This window comes from Furipterus horrens, unplaced genomic scaffold (assembly GCF_987537825.1).
Source record: "Furipterus horrens unplaced genomic scaffold, mFurHor1.1.pri manual_scaffold_2, whole genome shotgun sequence".
NCBI classification, from domain to species: domain Eukaryota; kingdom Metazoa; phylum Chordata; class Mammalia; order Chiroptera; family Furipteridae; genus Furipterus; species Furipterus horrens.
Genome location: NW_028327172.1, coordinates 177685708 through 177700457, shown reverse-complemented (window position 1 = coordinate 177700457; position 14750 = coordinate 177685708).

Sequence of the window (14750 nt, the reverse complement as noted above, 5' to 3'; positions counted from 1 at the left end):
GCAGAAACAGGTAAGAACTCAAATCTGCAAGCAACAAGTACAAATTTGATTGATTCCAAATACAAAGAATACAGATATTTTTTCCTACCCTTTTAGGTTTTCCATTGAAGTGTTTGAAAATATTGCTGGTTTATTTTCAGTGATTTGTATTATACATATTTTATTTTTATTTTAACTTTTGTCAAGATAATACAACTTAGGTATCATCATTTAATTAGGTAATACTAAGGCACCAGCATTGAGTGGGCATTTCTCTATAAATTAAATGTCTTCAGTAAAATAGCAATGTTTTCAGGAATTAATAGATTAATTGAAGCACACTATAGTATATTGCTATTCCCTTAAAAAGGATTTTGATGTATAACTGGTCACCAAGTAGGCAACATGATCTGTTAAACAGAATCCATTTTTAAATAAATAGATCAAAGAGAAGCATTAATTTTTTTTTAGTTAATTGTTCAATGTTTTTAAAATAGCATATGTTTTATTTACCAAACATTATTACCCTGTGGCCTGAAAGAACTAATATCATTTTGAATGTGGACATAAAGAAAGGAAAATGGAGGCTTCTGGCCAAGATGGAGGCGTAGACAGACACGCTGCATCTCCCTCCACAACTAAGAACAAATACAACTACCTCAAAACTAGAGACAACCAGAAGTTCCAGAAAATAAAACTGCATGGAAGTCCAGCAAACAAAGATATAAAGAAGAAATACTCATAGAGACAAGTAGGAGGGGCGGAGAGGATGTGGTGTGGTGGTGGCAGCAGCGGTGGCAGCGGTGGCAGCAGCAGGCTAGCAGAAAGCACTGTCACAGGTCTTAAAAACTCAGTGGTGGCTGCTGTGGCTCAGTGGATTGAGTGTCGTACTGCAAGCCAAGTGTCGCTGGTTTGATTCCCAGTCAGGGCACATGACTAGGTTGCACGTCAGGTCCCCAGTTGGGGATGCGTGAGAGGCAACCACACAGTGATGTTTCTCTTCCTCTCTTTCTCCTTTCCTCTCTCTCTAAAAATAAATAGATAAATAAACAAACAAACAAATAACTAAATAAAGTCTTAAAAAAATAATAGAAAGTCAGGAGGGACACCTAGGGAATGTTCTCAGCTCCTCACTGGATCTCGAAGCCCATGCTCCCAGCACTGGGGAAAATCAAGCCTCATTGATTCTGACTGTGCAGACCAGAGGGGGTTGGGGTGGAGGCGAAAACTGCTGATCTCAGCAGAGTCCACTTGTTTAAAGGGCCCCAATTGTCCTAGAACATCCACAGACCCACTCACTCTGGAAACCATGGCCAGGGAAGCAGCTAGAGGGGCACCAGTCTGGTGTGGAAGTGGGAGAGGTGCCTGGAAAGGGGGTGAGTGCTGGGCAGGGAGCATTGTTCCCTCTCAGACCCCTCCCCCACATACAGCACCACAACATGGTGAAACAGGTTGCCCTGTACTGACAAATCCCTAAGGCTCCGCCCCTTATGACATACCTTGTTTCCCTGAAAATAAGACACCTCCTGAAAATAAGATCTAGTGCAATTTTTTCAAGCTTAGAAATATACGGCCTCCCCTGAAAATAAGACCTAGCAGCAGTCATTGCTACAGCTCCCCCCAGATTCTTGATGGAATTCAGTTTGGCTGGTTATGCTGATGTTTGTGATGACATGACTACAGTAAATTAATAAATGTTGATTTTTGTTCAAACAAACACAGGAGCCTGTCCAAATGATGAGACAGAGAAATATAGCCCAAAAGGGGGAAGGCATCAAGGTTCCAGTAGAAGAACTAAGCAATGAAGAGATAGACAACCTAACAGATGCAGAATTAAAAACACTGGTGATAAAGATGCTCACAGGCTTGACAGATATGCTTGAGTATGGCAGACATATAAGAGAAGAAGTGAAGGCTATGCTAAGTGAAACAAAGGAAAATCCACACAAAACCAATGGTGAAGGGAAGAAAACTGGGATTCAAATCAATGACTTGGAACATAAGGAAGAAAAAAACAGTCAACCAGTGCAGAATTAGGAAGCAAAAATTGAAAAAAAAAAAGAGGAAAACTTCCCAAATTTTGTGAAAGAGATGGACATGCAGGTCTGGGAAGCATGGAGGGTCCCAGGTGAGCTGGACCCAGAGGGTTCCACACCAGAATGCATCATGATTGAGATGCCAAAGGTGAAAGATGAAGACAGAGTCCTGGGGGCAGCAAGAAAAAGGCAGAGAGTTGCCTACAGAGGAGTGCCTATAGGACTATCAGCTGATTTCTCAGAGGACACTTTGCAGGCAGGAAGGGACTGGCAAGCCCTATTCAATGTGATGAAAGTCTACCTGCACCCAGGACTACTCTATTTAGCAAGGCTATCATTTAGAATGGAAGGGCAGATGAAGTGCTTCCCAGACAAGGTAAAGGAGTTCATAATCACCAAGCTATTATATGAAATGTCAAGGGGACTTACTTAAGAAAAAGAAGATCAAAACTATGAACACTAAAATGACAACAAACTCACAACTATCAACAACCAAATCTAAAAAAATAAAAACAAAATTCAACTAAGCAAACCAAAATAGGAACGGAATCATAGTAATGAGGATAATTTGGAGGGTTAAAAACTGGGAGGGGAAGAAATGGGGAAATGGTGCAGGAATTAAGAAGCATAATTGTTTGGTACAAAATAGACAGGGGGATGTTAAGAATAATATAGGAAAGGGTGAAGCCAAAGAACTTATATATGTGACCTATAGATATGAACTAAGAGGTGGGTGGGATTGTTGGAAGGAAGGGGGGTACTGGGCAGAGGGGAGCAAAGGGGAAAAATATTGGACCTACTGTAACAACATAATCAATAAAATATACTTGAAAAGAAAGGAAAATGCATAATATATTCCAAGAGTATAGATGTGTGAAATTTTGTAACAATCAGCAGCTGCTTGACAATAGAAACAGAGGAAACAGATAGTAGTAATTTCTCATGTCTGATCATTATCAAGAAAGAATGACAGAAGTTAATATGAAAATGTAGTACTAATTTATTGATGGCAACACCTACAATAAGCCTAACCATGGAGGTTTTTATTGATATTGATATCCGAGAGATGAGACGAAATGATAGAAAAATAAATCTTGTCCATGGAAGAAATATGAATGCTGAGATTTAAAGTCAGGCAATGTTTAAACACAGAAATGGAAAATAGGACAAAACAAAGACTTCTGAATGAAAGATCTTGGTGATAGAGAGCTTCTCAGATATGAAACATTCCAATGTAACCATTCATTTTTTCACTCAACAAACTTATATTCACCTTTACTATATGCTGGGTATAGAGCAGTGTACAAAATATGAAAATTCCCTATCCTCATGGAGGTTACATTCAAATGAGAAAGGAAAGACAATTAAAAAAGAATCATAGAGATAAAATGAAGAAAAGAGCTATAAAGAAAAATACTGCAAACTAAGAGTTAAGGAGCTAGAGGGTTGGGCATGGGATTACTACTTCTTGTTTAGTGAACAGGGAAGGCTTTGTTGATATGTTGATTATTAGGAGATACCTGAAAAAAAGGGAAGAGTAGAGAGTTTGGGGAGAAGAATATTTCAGAGAGAAAGAATTACACATTCAAAGACCTAAAGCAAGACCTTTCTCAGTGCGTTCTAGTAATGAGAGTAGAGCAAGTTGGAAGAACAGAGGTGGAAGAGAAGTTCAGAGAGCAGAGGGATAGATCACAAGAGCCCTTGTCAGCCATGTAGAACTAGTTATTCTTGTCCAGGAGAATATCTTCACATCGGAGAGTTTGGAGAAGATGGCTAAAATAATCTGACTTTAATTTTAGATCACTGCTGCTTTTATGGGAAAGAATAGGGTATGAAAAGGCAAACAAACTAGAGAGCTATTGTAATACCTTAGGTCAACAATTTTCAACTTTTTCATCTCATGGCACGCATAAAATTCTGTGGTACACCAAAAAATATTTTTTTTTTGCCAATATGACAAAAATTGGTGTAGTTTTGATTCCTTCACACCAGACAGCTATTGTTGCATTGACTTTTGTTTTTTTCTAAAGCTTTATTTGGTAATCAAAGGGAAAAATAAGTCAGTGCCCAGACTAAATAGTCAGATATGGCATGTTTTAAAAATTCTTGTGGCACACCCATTGAAAATCGCTGAGATGGGTGAAAGACAATAGTGCTTTGGACACAGTAAGTATATTAAGGAATCAAATATAAGTTGAAGCTTAAACTAAAATGATTTTTTGATGCATTTTTTGTGGAGTTTGAGTGAAAGAATAGCAAAGTACAATTCCAAGTTTTGGGAGTGAGCTTTCGAAGGGAAGTGCTATCCATATCCTGGGTCTTTCAAAATTAAAACTCTAATTCCAGATTTAATTTTGAAGATTCCTTGTGGATTAGTAACTTTCATATTTAATTATCATTAGTTTAGTTAGATTTCAGGAGACTGTAGGGGAAAATAAGCAAATTCAATCCTCCCTATTTAATGAAAGCTCCAATAATTCAGATCTACTTACTGTCTGCCTGGGACATGTGTGGAATTTACTTGATTTATTAAGTTAATGCAAACAACCAAAGAAATGATGCAAAATTTTACAAGAAACAAATTAATATTGGGTTTACTTCAATTTATTTTAATTATCCCTGTCTAAATATGTCTTATGGTAATGTTTAAAGTCATTTATTCAACTCATCTTTGTAAAACGTATTTTCCAGTTTTATTTTGCTTAAATTATTACCTGTAGGGTTGACTGCAGGAAGAGCAGAGGAAGAAAGAACAAATCAATAAACAAATAAATAAGAAATCAAAGCTAAAGACATACCTTTTGCATACACATATGTGTATAATTAGTGGCAGTTCTCATTTAGTATCTGACCTACTATTTATAGGGCTACTTTTATATAAAATACAAAAATATAATAAAACTGCAGTTCAAACGATGTGTCCTACAATGATAGATGACTGTGTGGGCTCCAATACTTCAGAGATGGATTAAGCTATTGAAAAAGCACTCAACATTGGCTAAAGAACAGTAATATGTGTGACATTGTACAGTTAATGCATCATTAAGTAATTTGCTACAGCTGATTTATAGGTGCAATATACTACACTGTGTCAAACAGTGCAGTATAATGAATGGTATAAAATTATATACTCCCAAAACTTTTGTTATAATCAGTCTTTTGAGTTTAGCTTAGCACTTACCTGAGTACCAAAGGTATCCTATAGTTCCCTTGATAATATCCACAGTCTAATGGCTTTTGTCTGTTGGCCGACATTTGCTGAATCCTGTTGTCTCAAGAAAATGACCTGATTTACAATAAAACACTAAGGAAAATGCCCAGTTCCTCTGATGCCAATAACAACTGGTAGACTTTTTTCTAGTTAGTGTACTTGTAAAGAGATCTAACTTTTGTTGCAAGAACCCTAAAATCTAAGAAAATCTACCTCTACCTTGTAAATTTTATTGCTTTCCTGGCAATAAGATTTTGCTGCTATTATAAACCACCCAAATCATTGTGGCTTATGTAACTCAAGACATTGTGGCTTAGTAATTTGAGCTTTGTTTAGCTGGGCGATACTCTGCTCATCCAAGAGCCTCTATATCTGAATGGTGAATGACTGTTGGCCTCGAGAAATGGGGCTGGTGGTTGGAGATGGGAGGGCTACCGAGTCATAGGTCCCTCACCATCACCAACCTAGCCCAGGGTTGTTCACGTGAAGATGGTCTCAAGGCTTCCAAGAACAGCAAGCAAAGAGAAGCCTCATGTACCAGAAAGTTTCAAGTCTGCTTAGATCATGCTATTTAATAATAGCATTAGACAAAGCAAGTCAGGGGAGGGCACGCGAAGTTGAGTGGCAAAGGGATCTGGTTCCAGGAAGGGTGTACGAGTTTGCTAGAGCTATAATAACAAAGTAACACAGACTGGGTGGCTGAAACAACAGAAATTTATTTCTTCACAGTTCTGTAGTCTAGAAATCTAAAATGAAGGTATCTGTATGTTTGGTTGCTTCTGATGCCCTCATCTTTCGCTAATAGATGGCCATCTCTTCCTGTACCTTCACACAGTATTCCTGTCCTAATCTCCTCTTATACTTCCATTTTATTGGATTGGGCGCAACCATATGAGCTCATTTCCTTTAAATTCCCTATTGAAAGTTTTTTTGTTTTTTTTTTCTTTAAACATGGTCACATTCTGAGGTACTAGGAGTTAGAACTCCAATATGTGAATTTGGGGAGGTATACAATTCAGAGAAGGAAAACTCTGACTCCAAAAAACCTCCGCTGCCTTGCGGCATACCTCTTCAGGGGAAAGGCTAAGGGAGTAAACCCCGACAGAAAATCCGGAGCCGGAGTCCCTAAGGCGGTTTGACATTGTAGTCAACACCGGCAACTCCTGCGGCGCACCTGAAGCCAAGCTGTATTGACTCCGTCTTTCCCTTGGACCCTTCAGCTGCGAAGAGAGGGGGGGTCTGCTGCATGGGCAACAGCAGACCCTCCATATCACCCTGCCCAGGCTCTGTAGCTTCAGCTCCACTGGAGAGGACACTCCAGCGTCATCGCAAGATGTTGATTCAACACGGGAGGAGACAGATACCGTGTCACTCCCGAGTCGGACTGCACAGCCATTCTCGGTGGTGCAGATAGACTCTTAAGAAGCTACACCATCGTCTCTCGAGACGGACGGCTGCCGACGACCACGACGACGACGACAATTCAGCCCACAAGAGAGGGAAAGAACCTATGCCCGCCCTTTTTTTCCCAATTTATCTTTTATTTCTCACTGATTGATCTACAACGTATACATATAGCCAGCAACTGCTTATGGGGATCTCAAGCCTCAGAGCTAAAAATATCTTTTTAATAACAATATTCCCAATGTTTTAGGAACATTGGGAAGGTTTTATTAATCTCAGCATGACTGGCATTTTGACCAAGGAATTTTTTTTTGTCCTGTGCAAAGTAGACTGTTTACCAGCAGCCCTGGCCTCTGCTCGCTAGATGCCAGTAGCACCCTTTCACCAGTCATGACACATAAATTATCTCCAGATATTGACAAATGTTCTCAGGGCAGTGAACATTTCCCCCTGTTGAGAATTACTGGGTTAAGAGATAAATTCTAAGCAGTGGAAAAGTCATTTCTTAAACTGACATTTAAGTTAACAAGAAGGAATAAGACATGAACTTTTAGCATCTGCCACTATATTTTTCTAAAAATAAACTGATTTATTAGATTTTCTATCTTCTACTTTCGAGAACAGAATCATATGAGCATGACACTGAGAACATACCCCGTGTGAACTAAGCAGAACACCCTTGTTAAGATTTAGGTTCGAGGGACACAGTGAAATTTCCGAGAGCATTGACCCCAAAACAAAGATTAGTTTTAATCTTGTAAGATTTTATTTCTTGCCTATTCTGGAAAAGGATAACAAATATATTTATGAAACATTAAGATATAAAAATATTTTTAAAAATAAGTAAAAGAAAACATAAAAATATCACTTTTGCCAACAAGTATAAATGAGTTGGCCTTCTCTTAGTAAAAAGAAAATATTTTCATTTAATATAAGAAATAAAGTCTAATGACATGAGGCTCATAACACATTTATATCTACATTTCATAGAGAATGAGCAGAATATATTATGCAAATACAAACAAATATGGAGGAGGCAATAACAATCTCAAGCATAATACATTTCAAAATAAAAATTAGTTGATTATATAATAAAGGGATTTAACATAAAAATATAAAAGTGCAGAAAAATGTTTATATAAACCCTTATATGTGAAATTACAGTATATTCATATCAATAAATGTAGAAAGTTTCAGAACTTTATTTTGAGCTATTGTAATATCTCTAGAAGTCAATCACAAAATAGTAAATTAAAATTTATCAAGTACAGAATATTTGAATAATGTAAATAATATGATTGAGTTTTGTCTAAATGAATATAAATCAAGATATGGTTATAAATACCTAAACATTATAAAATTTTGCATCCTAAAATCATTGCATCTTTTTTAAATACCTATAAAACATTAAAAATTTATCCTGTAATAAAAAAAATATGATATGGGATTTAGTCTTTGATCACAGCTTAAGATTTAGAAATTCATTACTAAATAGTTTTTAAAATTTACACAAATCTCCCATTTGTTATGGTATTGGTCTCATGAAGACTAAGCGAGATAAATAGATAACTTTGCAATAGCTTTGAAGACTACAAAAAGCCAAAAAATAGAAGTAAATAGAATTATGGGAAGAATGTCAGCTAAATACAATATAAGTGACTTGGAATAATATTGCTAAGTAGCATGCTACAAAAAGTTATATCAATTTTGACTTCTATAAAATACAAGAACCTTTTGCCTTGCATGCTCTATGTTCACTGTCACCAAATATGTGAATTTTTCTCTGAATTCTTACTCCTTTTTATGTATCCTTGACTATAACTTCACTAAAAACCTTTATCTGTTTTATTCTAATGGTGATGGCAAAACATTTCAAAATACTAACCACGATATTATCCTCTGGCCTTCTATTTAGTAAATGTCTTCACTTGAATACTAAAGATTCCTTCATTCAGTTTCCCAGTCTACATAGCCAGATGTGAATTATCACTGTTCTTTGGAAAAAAGACAATTATGAAGCAGAAAAAAAAAGGAATACAATTTTTTAGTAATTAAAATTTAAAAAATATGCACGCAAGTACTAAACTAAGCAATTTGTATGTAAACTTTCTCCTTATTTTTTCAGTTCAGAATCCATTGACTATAGAAAGGGAGTAAAGGAAGGGCCGTGCAACAGAAGCAGTACAAAGAACACAAGCCTCCTTGTAAGCAGACTAGCGCCCAATAATTCCACGAAACCTGAGTCCCTGCCCTCTGTCTTCCTCCTGTAAGAATCAACATTCAACAGCAGCCACCATGTGGCTTGCTTACTTGCTTTTTGTTGTCACACATCAGATCGATAACCCAAGACATTCAAAATAATTTGAGAATTAAAGATTGGAACCTATAAACTTAGAGCTATTTTGGTGGCTTAGAAAGAGACTCCTGCATCTAAGATTGACTAGACGGAATATAGCCAGAAAAAGCAAACAAACAAACAAAAACAAACAAACAAGCAGTATATCATACTTGCATTAGGATGTATATTAGCCTCTGTTAATGTATGAGTTCCCTGTGATTTAGACATAGACTACTTTTCTTATCTAAAGATGTCTTAAATCAGATGTGGCTAGACGAACATATATCTCATTGAGTTCAAAACCTTCTAGTATCTCCAGACTAAGTATTTTACAGTGGGAGCTATACTATTTGCAAGAGACTAGTTTCAAGTTCATCAAAGCTGGTATTTGATTGTGGAAGTCGAGAATAATTCTAAATTTTTGGCTTAGGAATAGATCAGAATGCTTCATCACAGGTATGTAAGAAGAAATCATGCATAAATCACCAGCTCCTGTACCACCACAGAGATTTATTGTGAAACCGAAAGGAATTGAAATATGTAGTGTCTAGAAAACTGTGTAACATATACTTGTAAGAGTCACTACCACTATTTTCAATCCTAATTAGCATTAAAAATACAATAATATTAAATATCAACTAAAAATAAATAAACTAATAGAGAATAACAAAATAATAGTGGCAGGTTTATGAAAACAAAAAATCACCCAAACAACAACAACAAAATAACAGTAAAAAAAAAAAAAGAAAAAGTTTTTCTCCTATGTAGTAGTCGGAGCTTTCTGGGGTTGAAATTTCCCACACAATTTCAATTGAATATTTAGGGGCACACGGAAGCATGCTTGACTCCCTTAGATACTAGGTGTGTTCTTCTTTCATTGGAAACAACATTGAAATCAGAGTGCGGCATCTACATTTTTTTTTAAAAGAATTTGTGGAAAAATTCTTCCCTAGATACAACTTCTTTTAGAAATTTAACATTAGTTAGTTCAAGGCAAATTAATGACATGATTACTTATGTCTTCACTTTTTTTTTATAAACCTCCTTCCCCAAATTTAGCCCCTTTCACCTCCATTTTCACAAAAATTAAGAACTTCATGCTCATAATACTTTAGTTTCCAACTTTTGTATAACTCTTCACTTCACAAAATATACTTAAAATTAATGCACTCATATAAATATCACTTAAAATTGACAAGGAAAAGAATCAGCATTTTAAAAAACATATGAACAGACAAAATACATTAAAATAAGTACAACCACAGTTCTATGGCATATGATTTTTCATAACTGGAGGTGTACAAATAAAAAAAATAAAAGATGTCACAGCTTTTCACCTATCAGACTGGCAAAAGCAAAGATTAAAAAGGCTATAATACTCAGCTCAGACCATAGAGGGGGATATGCTTACATATTAAAAATATAATTTTTTGATAGAACAATTTGGTCATTTCTATCTAAAGAATACTGATGTAACTTCAATTTTTAAAATACATCCTACAAATATACTTATGAGTAAAAATATATGTAAATGATGTTTTTTGTAACATTATGTTTATAGAGAGAAAAGTAACAGGAGATAACATACATGACCTTAAAAGGGGGCAGATGAAAGTTGAGTGGTATAATGTATTAAAGAGAATGAAGTATAATTAATTATATTGATATAGGTGTATATTCAAAATACATCTTTAAGTGATAAAATAATTTTTTGTAGAGATGATGTGATCACATTTAAATAGTGGTTATCATAAGTAAAAGAACCAGTGGGAGGAGTGTGGATTAGGGGTCTTTTTTTGACAGATAGTTTTTTCTTAACTGTTTAAATAGTTATAACATTCATTACATTATAGTAATAAACTTTTGTAAAGCTATAATTATGCTCCTATTAGTGTTGATAAGTACAATGGTAACTACTTATTTAATAGTCATAGGTCTAAAAGCAATGTCTAGGTGAAAATTGTTCTCATGCATCAGGCACTTCAGTACATGTAACAATCTTAGAAATGTACATTTGGCAATATAATAGGTTTTCTAGAAATTATATTGATACTAAAACAATATACTTTCAATTTTACATAATAGCATGGGGAGGTCAGTGCTTTCTTTACAGGCCTAGATCTTGAGGAAAACTGAGCCTTCAGATGGGGGTAGTGTGGTCTATACCATTGTTTTAACAAAAATGTTTGTGAAAAAGATGCATACAATTTCCTGGGAGAGCTTTAACAATTCAGGTTCCTGGGACTTGTTAAATTAATAGGTGATATTAATAGCTCTACAATACAGAATATGGAGATATGTTCTAAACTTTGTAGAATTGAGGACTAAGTTAAGGGAGAGAATGGAAGAGACTCACATAGGTCTTTGTAATTAGTCTAGTCTATAGTTCTAAAAAATAACAACTGGAAAAAATACAAAGTACTATTTCTTTACTGACTTTAGGCATTTGCTAATTCAAATTAAGAAATAAAACTAGCAGCTTCTTCTATACTTAAAGCAATGACTTGCCTTAAGTAATTTTATCTCAAATGAAACAATTACAATCAAAATAAAATAAGTACAATCACAATCAAACTAGACAGACAAAATCTTTGTAAAATACAAACTTTAGTGGAATTTCTTTAACAGTTCACTACTTATAATTTTCTTGGATGTGGGATAATTCAGTTTCTAGATTTATTCTTCATAATCATAGAATTGCTTGATTTTATGATGGAGAATACTATGTATAAATCTATTTAATATGGATGCCAAGATTCCATCATTGCTGGCAAAATCATTAAGTATGCAATTAAGTGGTCTTTTACATTAGGCTGAGTAATTTTCATTATTCATCGTTTCTTTTATTTCCCTAAATTATTCTCTGGGATTTTTTATACACTGATCAGTATATACATAAATCATGCCTAAGAATCAACATTAATAGATAAAAGTGATGAATCCATTATTCTTTTTCATATACTCATATTTTGGATTTTTTTCCATATTATTTCTTGTTAGTTATCATGTGTTAGTTATCTAGCTCTGGGATGGCAAGCATTTTAGGCTTTTCATCTTAAAAGTAATTGGAGGAATTTATTTTTTGCCACCATAAAAGCTCTTTGTCTAGTGTACCCATTTTGCATAATTTTATTGAAAAGCTGTTCTCCAATGCTGCCAATCTCAAATGACTTTTGTTTAAAGCATCTGGTGTAACAGCTGTCGAAGTCTATCTTTTGCTTGCCTCCTTCCCTCTCCTCCTTGCTTCCTCTGTTTCATATCTCCTGCACATCCTGCTTCAATATCTTTATATTTTATCCTAAAATGACTCTTCTAAAACACTCTTGGGTACTATTTCTGCTTTAATCAAATTGGTGTTTTTTTCTTCAATAAATTATCCGGATTTATTCATTAGTGTTAAAAGACAGTTATGGTTTATATCACTTAAAATGATTGTACATGCATATGCATGTAATAATATACATAAATACGTATTTATACAAAATATAGGTAATAAAAGCAAGGGCATGTTAATCACTTTATAGGTTTCTAATATTTTAGAAAGGCGTCACGGAATTTTGACCATCTTCTTAGGAATTTTGCAAATTAACATTAAAAATATTATGAAGGTTATTTTGAGTTGGATATATGTGCTCCTGTTATTCTAAGATTTTAAATACAATTTGAGGATAATTAGTAATGTACCAGAAACATTGAAATTAAACTATATAAACATTATTATACACACACACACATAGCTTTAATTAGATTGTAACTCCCCTCATCTTACAGTTCTCTAGAAATCATACAAATTCAACTAACAAAAAAGATGTTTTGTTTTGAATCTTCTCTATTTTGTTTTTTGTCAGATAGATTATTCTTATTGGTTTTTATTATTTCTTGTCTACAGCCACTAAGTTAATATTAACTAGTTGCTAACTGCAAAAATGTGATCGCTAGTGTTTTGCTGTTAGTACCAAAAATATTTGTTTTCTTTTTATTGCTCTTCTTCATCCTGCCAGGTCAGTAATTTGTATAAAAACTGGGTCCTGTTGGTTTTGTCAGTGGTTAAATATTTGAGTTTCAAGTAATTTATCAGGTGTACAGAATAGAATAGTAAACGTACAGCAAAGTGTTCACTCACAGTGATATCAAATGATGTGGCTGGTAGGTTTCTCCTTATATGATAGGACTGATATTTGTTAGTTCTAATTAACTATAGGAAATGTTCCTGACAATATACAAAATCTAACATTTCTTGCAAGCATGTGAAAATACAGGCATACAGAGTATATAACATAAACAGATACAGCTTGACAGGAAATGTCGAAATGCTGACCATCAGCTAAAAACAAGTTAAATCTTCAGTAACATTATCCATAAAAAAAGCACTCCCTGCAAATGTGGCAAACAATAAGTGGCTGGCTTTTCAAAAGGCAGGAGCCAAGGAGCAGGGCTCTTGAGCACACAAGCCCACAGCCAGTAGATAGCTCCATCTCACCAGGTTAATTTACAAAATTGTTTCTAATATAATTAATTAAAGATGAGTTGGATTCCCCCCAACATGTGTCTGAAAAAGGATTGAATATGCTGTTGAAAGTAGTTACTTGAACTCATGTTCATGCTTAGTGGAGTTAAATGCCTGTTTTCAATAGCTTATTTTAGAAAGAAAACATTAGTCTGGGAGTATTTGTTGCTGTTCATTTCTTCTCTTTTTTCTTGACAGCTTATTTCAGTCCATTCTAGGAGTTGTACATATCTCTCAATAAAGCTGAAAATTAAAATTTTCATATTAACACAAGGGTATATTACATTTGTCAGTTAAAGTAGGTTTATAGCTTGTGCATGTGTAATAATAGATATGGACTATCCATGAGCAGCTCTGAAGGACAATGGCACACCTTCACACTGCAGATGTGATAGTTAAATCAGCGATGGAGTTACCCTGCAGAGCCGAATAACCACCCAGGATGCATTTACTGTGCACACTGAATGAAGCAGCATGTGGTATGCAATAAATAAAATGATGAGCAAAAATTGATATCTTCTCTGCTTTCAATATTTCACTGCATAAAGGAAGCTATCCTCATTGTATATCCCTGCATTACCTTGCATGCATTCCTATTATGTAATATATGCTTTAAAAGGGAAGCTTTGTGTTAGTGGTCATGTGGAAATGATTTCCAAGAAAATGATGATATATTGAATATTTTTGAAAAATATTCTTAGTAACTATTAATGTTCTGTTGTGTTAGCTTTGTTACATTCAACTATCAATTTATTTGGGTTATTTACAAATACTGTACTGTGAGGCTCAGAGGGTAGGGTCAAAGGGAGGATGCCAGTGGTTGAGGAATTCCAGAGGGTGTGCAGATTTCTCTGGGCTCTGTTGAACACACAGATGGAAAATTATCATCTTAAAATACTCTGAAATGAGATACAGAATATCAGGAGTCTTCAAGTTTAATGTAATCTACCACCTTTTATTTTGATCCATGGTCCCTGTATCTCCTTTTCATGTAAGCATTGGTAATATTGCCATTAGCATATTTGTGCCTTGTATGCTATTAGCTTCTGATGTTTTATTCTGAATCACAGCATTTTCTGATACCAAGAAAACTCTTTATTCTCCTTCCTCTAATGCATAAATTCTGTTTCTCCATATGCTACCCACCTAAAACAATGATTAGAATTAATTAAATGTGGAAGATGTTGCATCCATTTTCATTAATTACAGTTTCAGGGCTTTCCCAAAATCAGGTTACAAATTGATATTTAATTTTTTATTTAGAAATATTTGCCA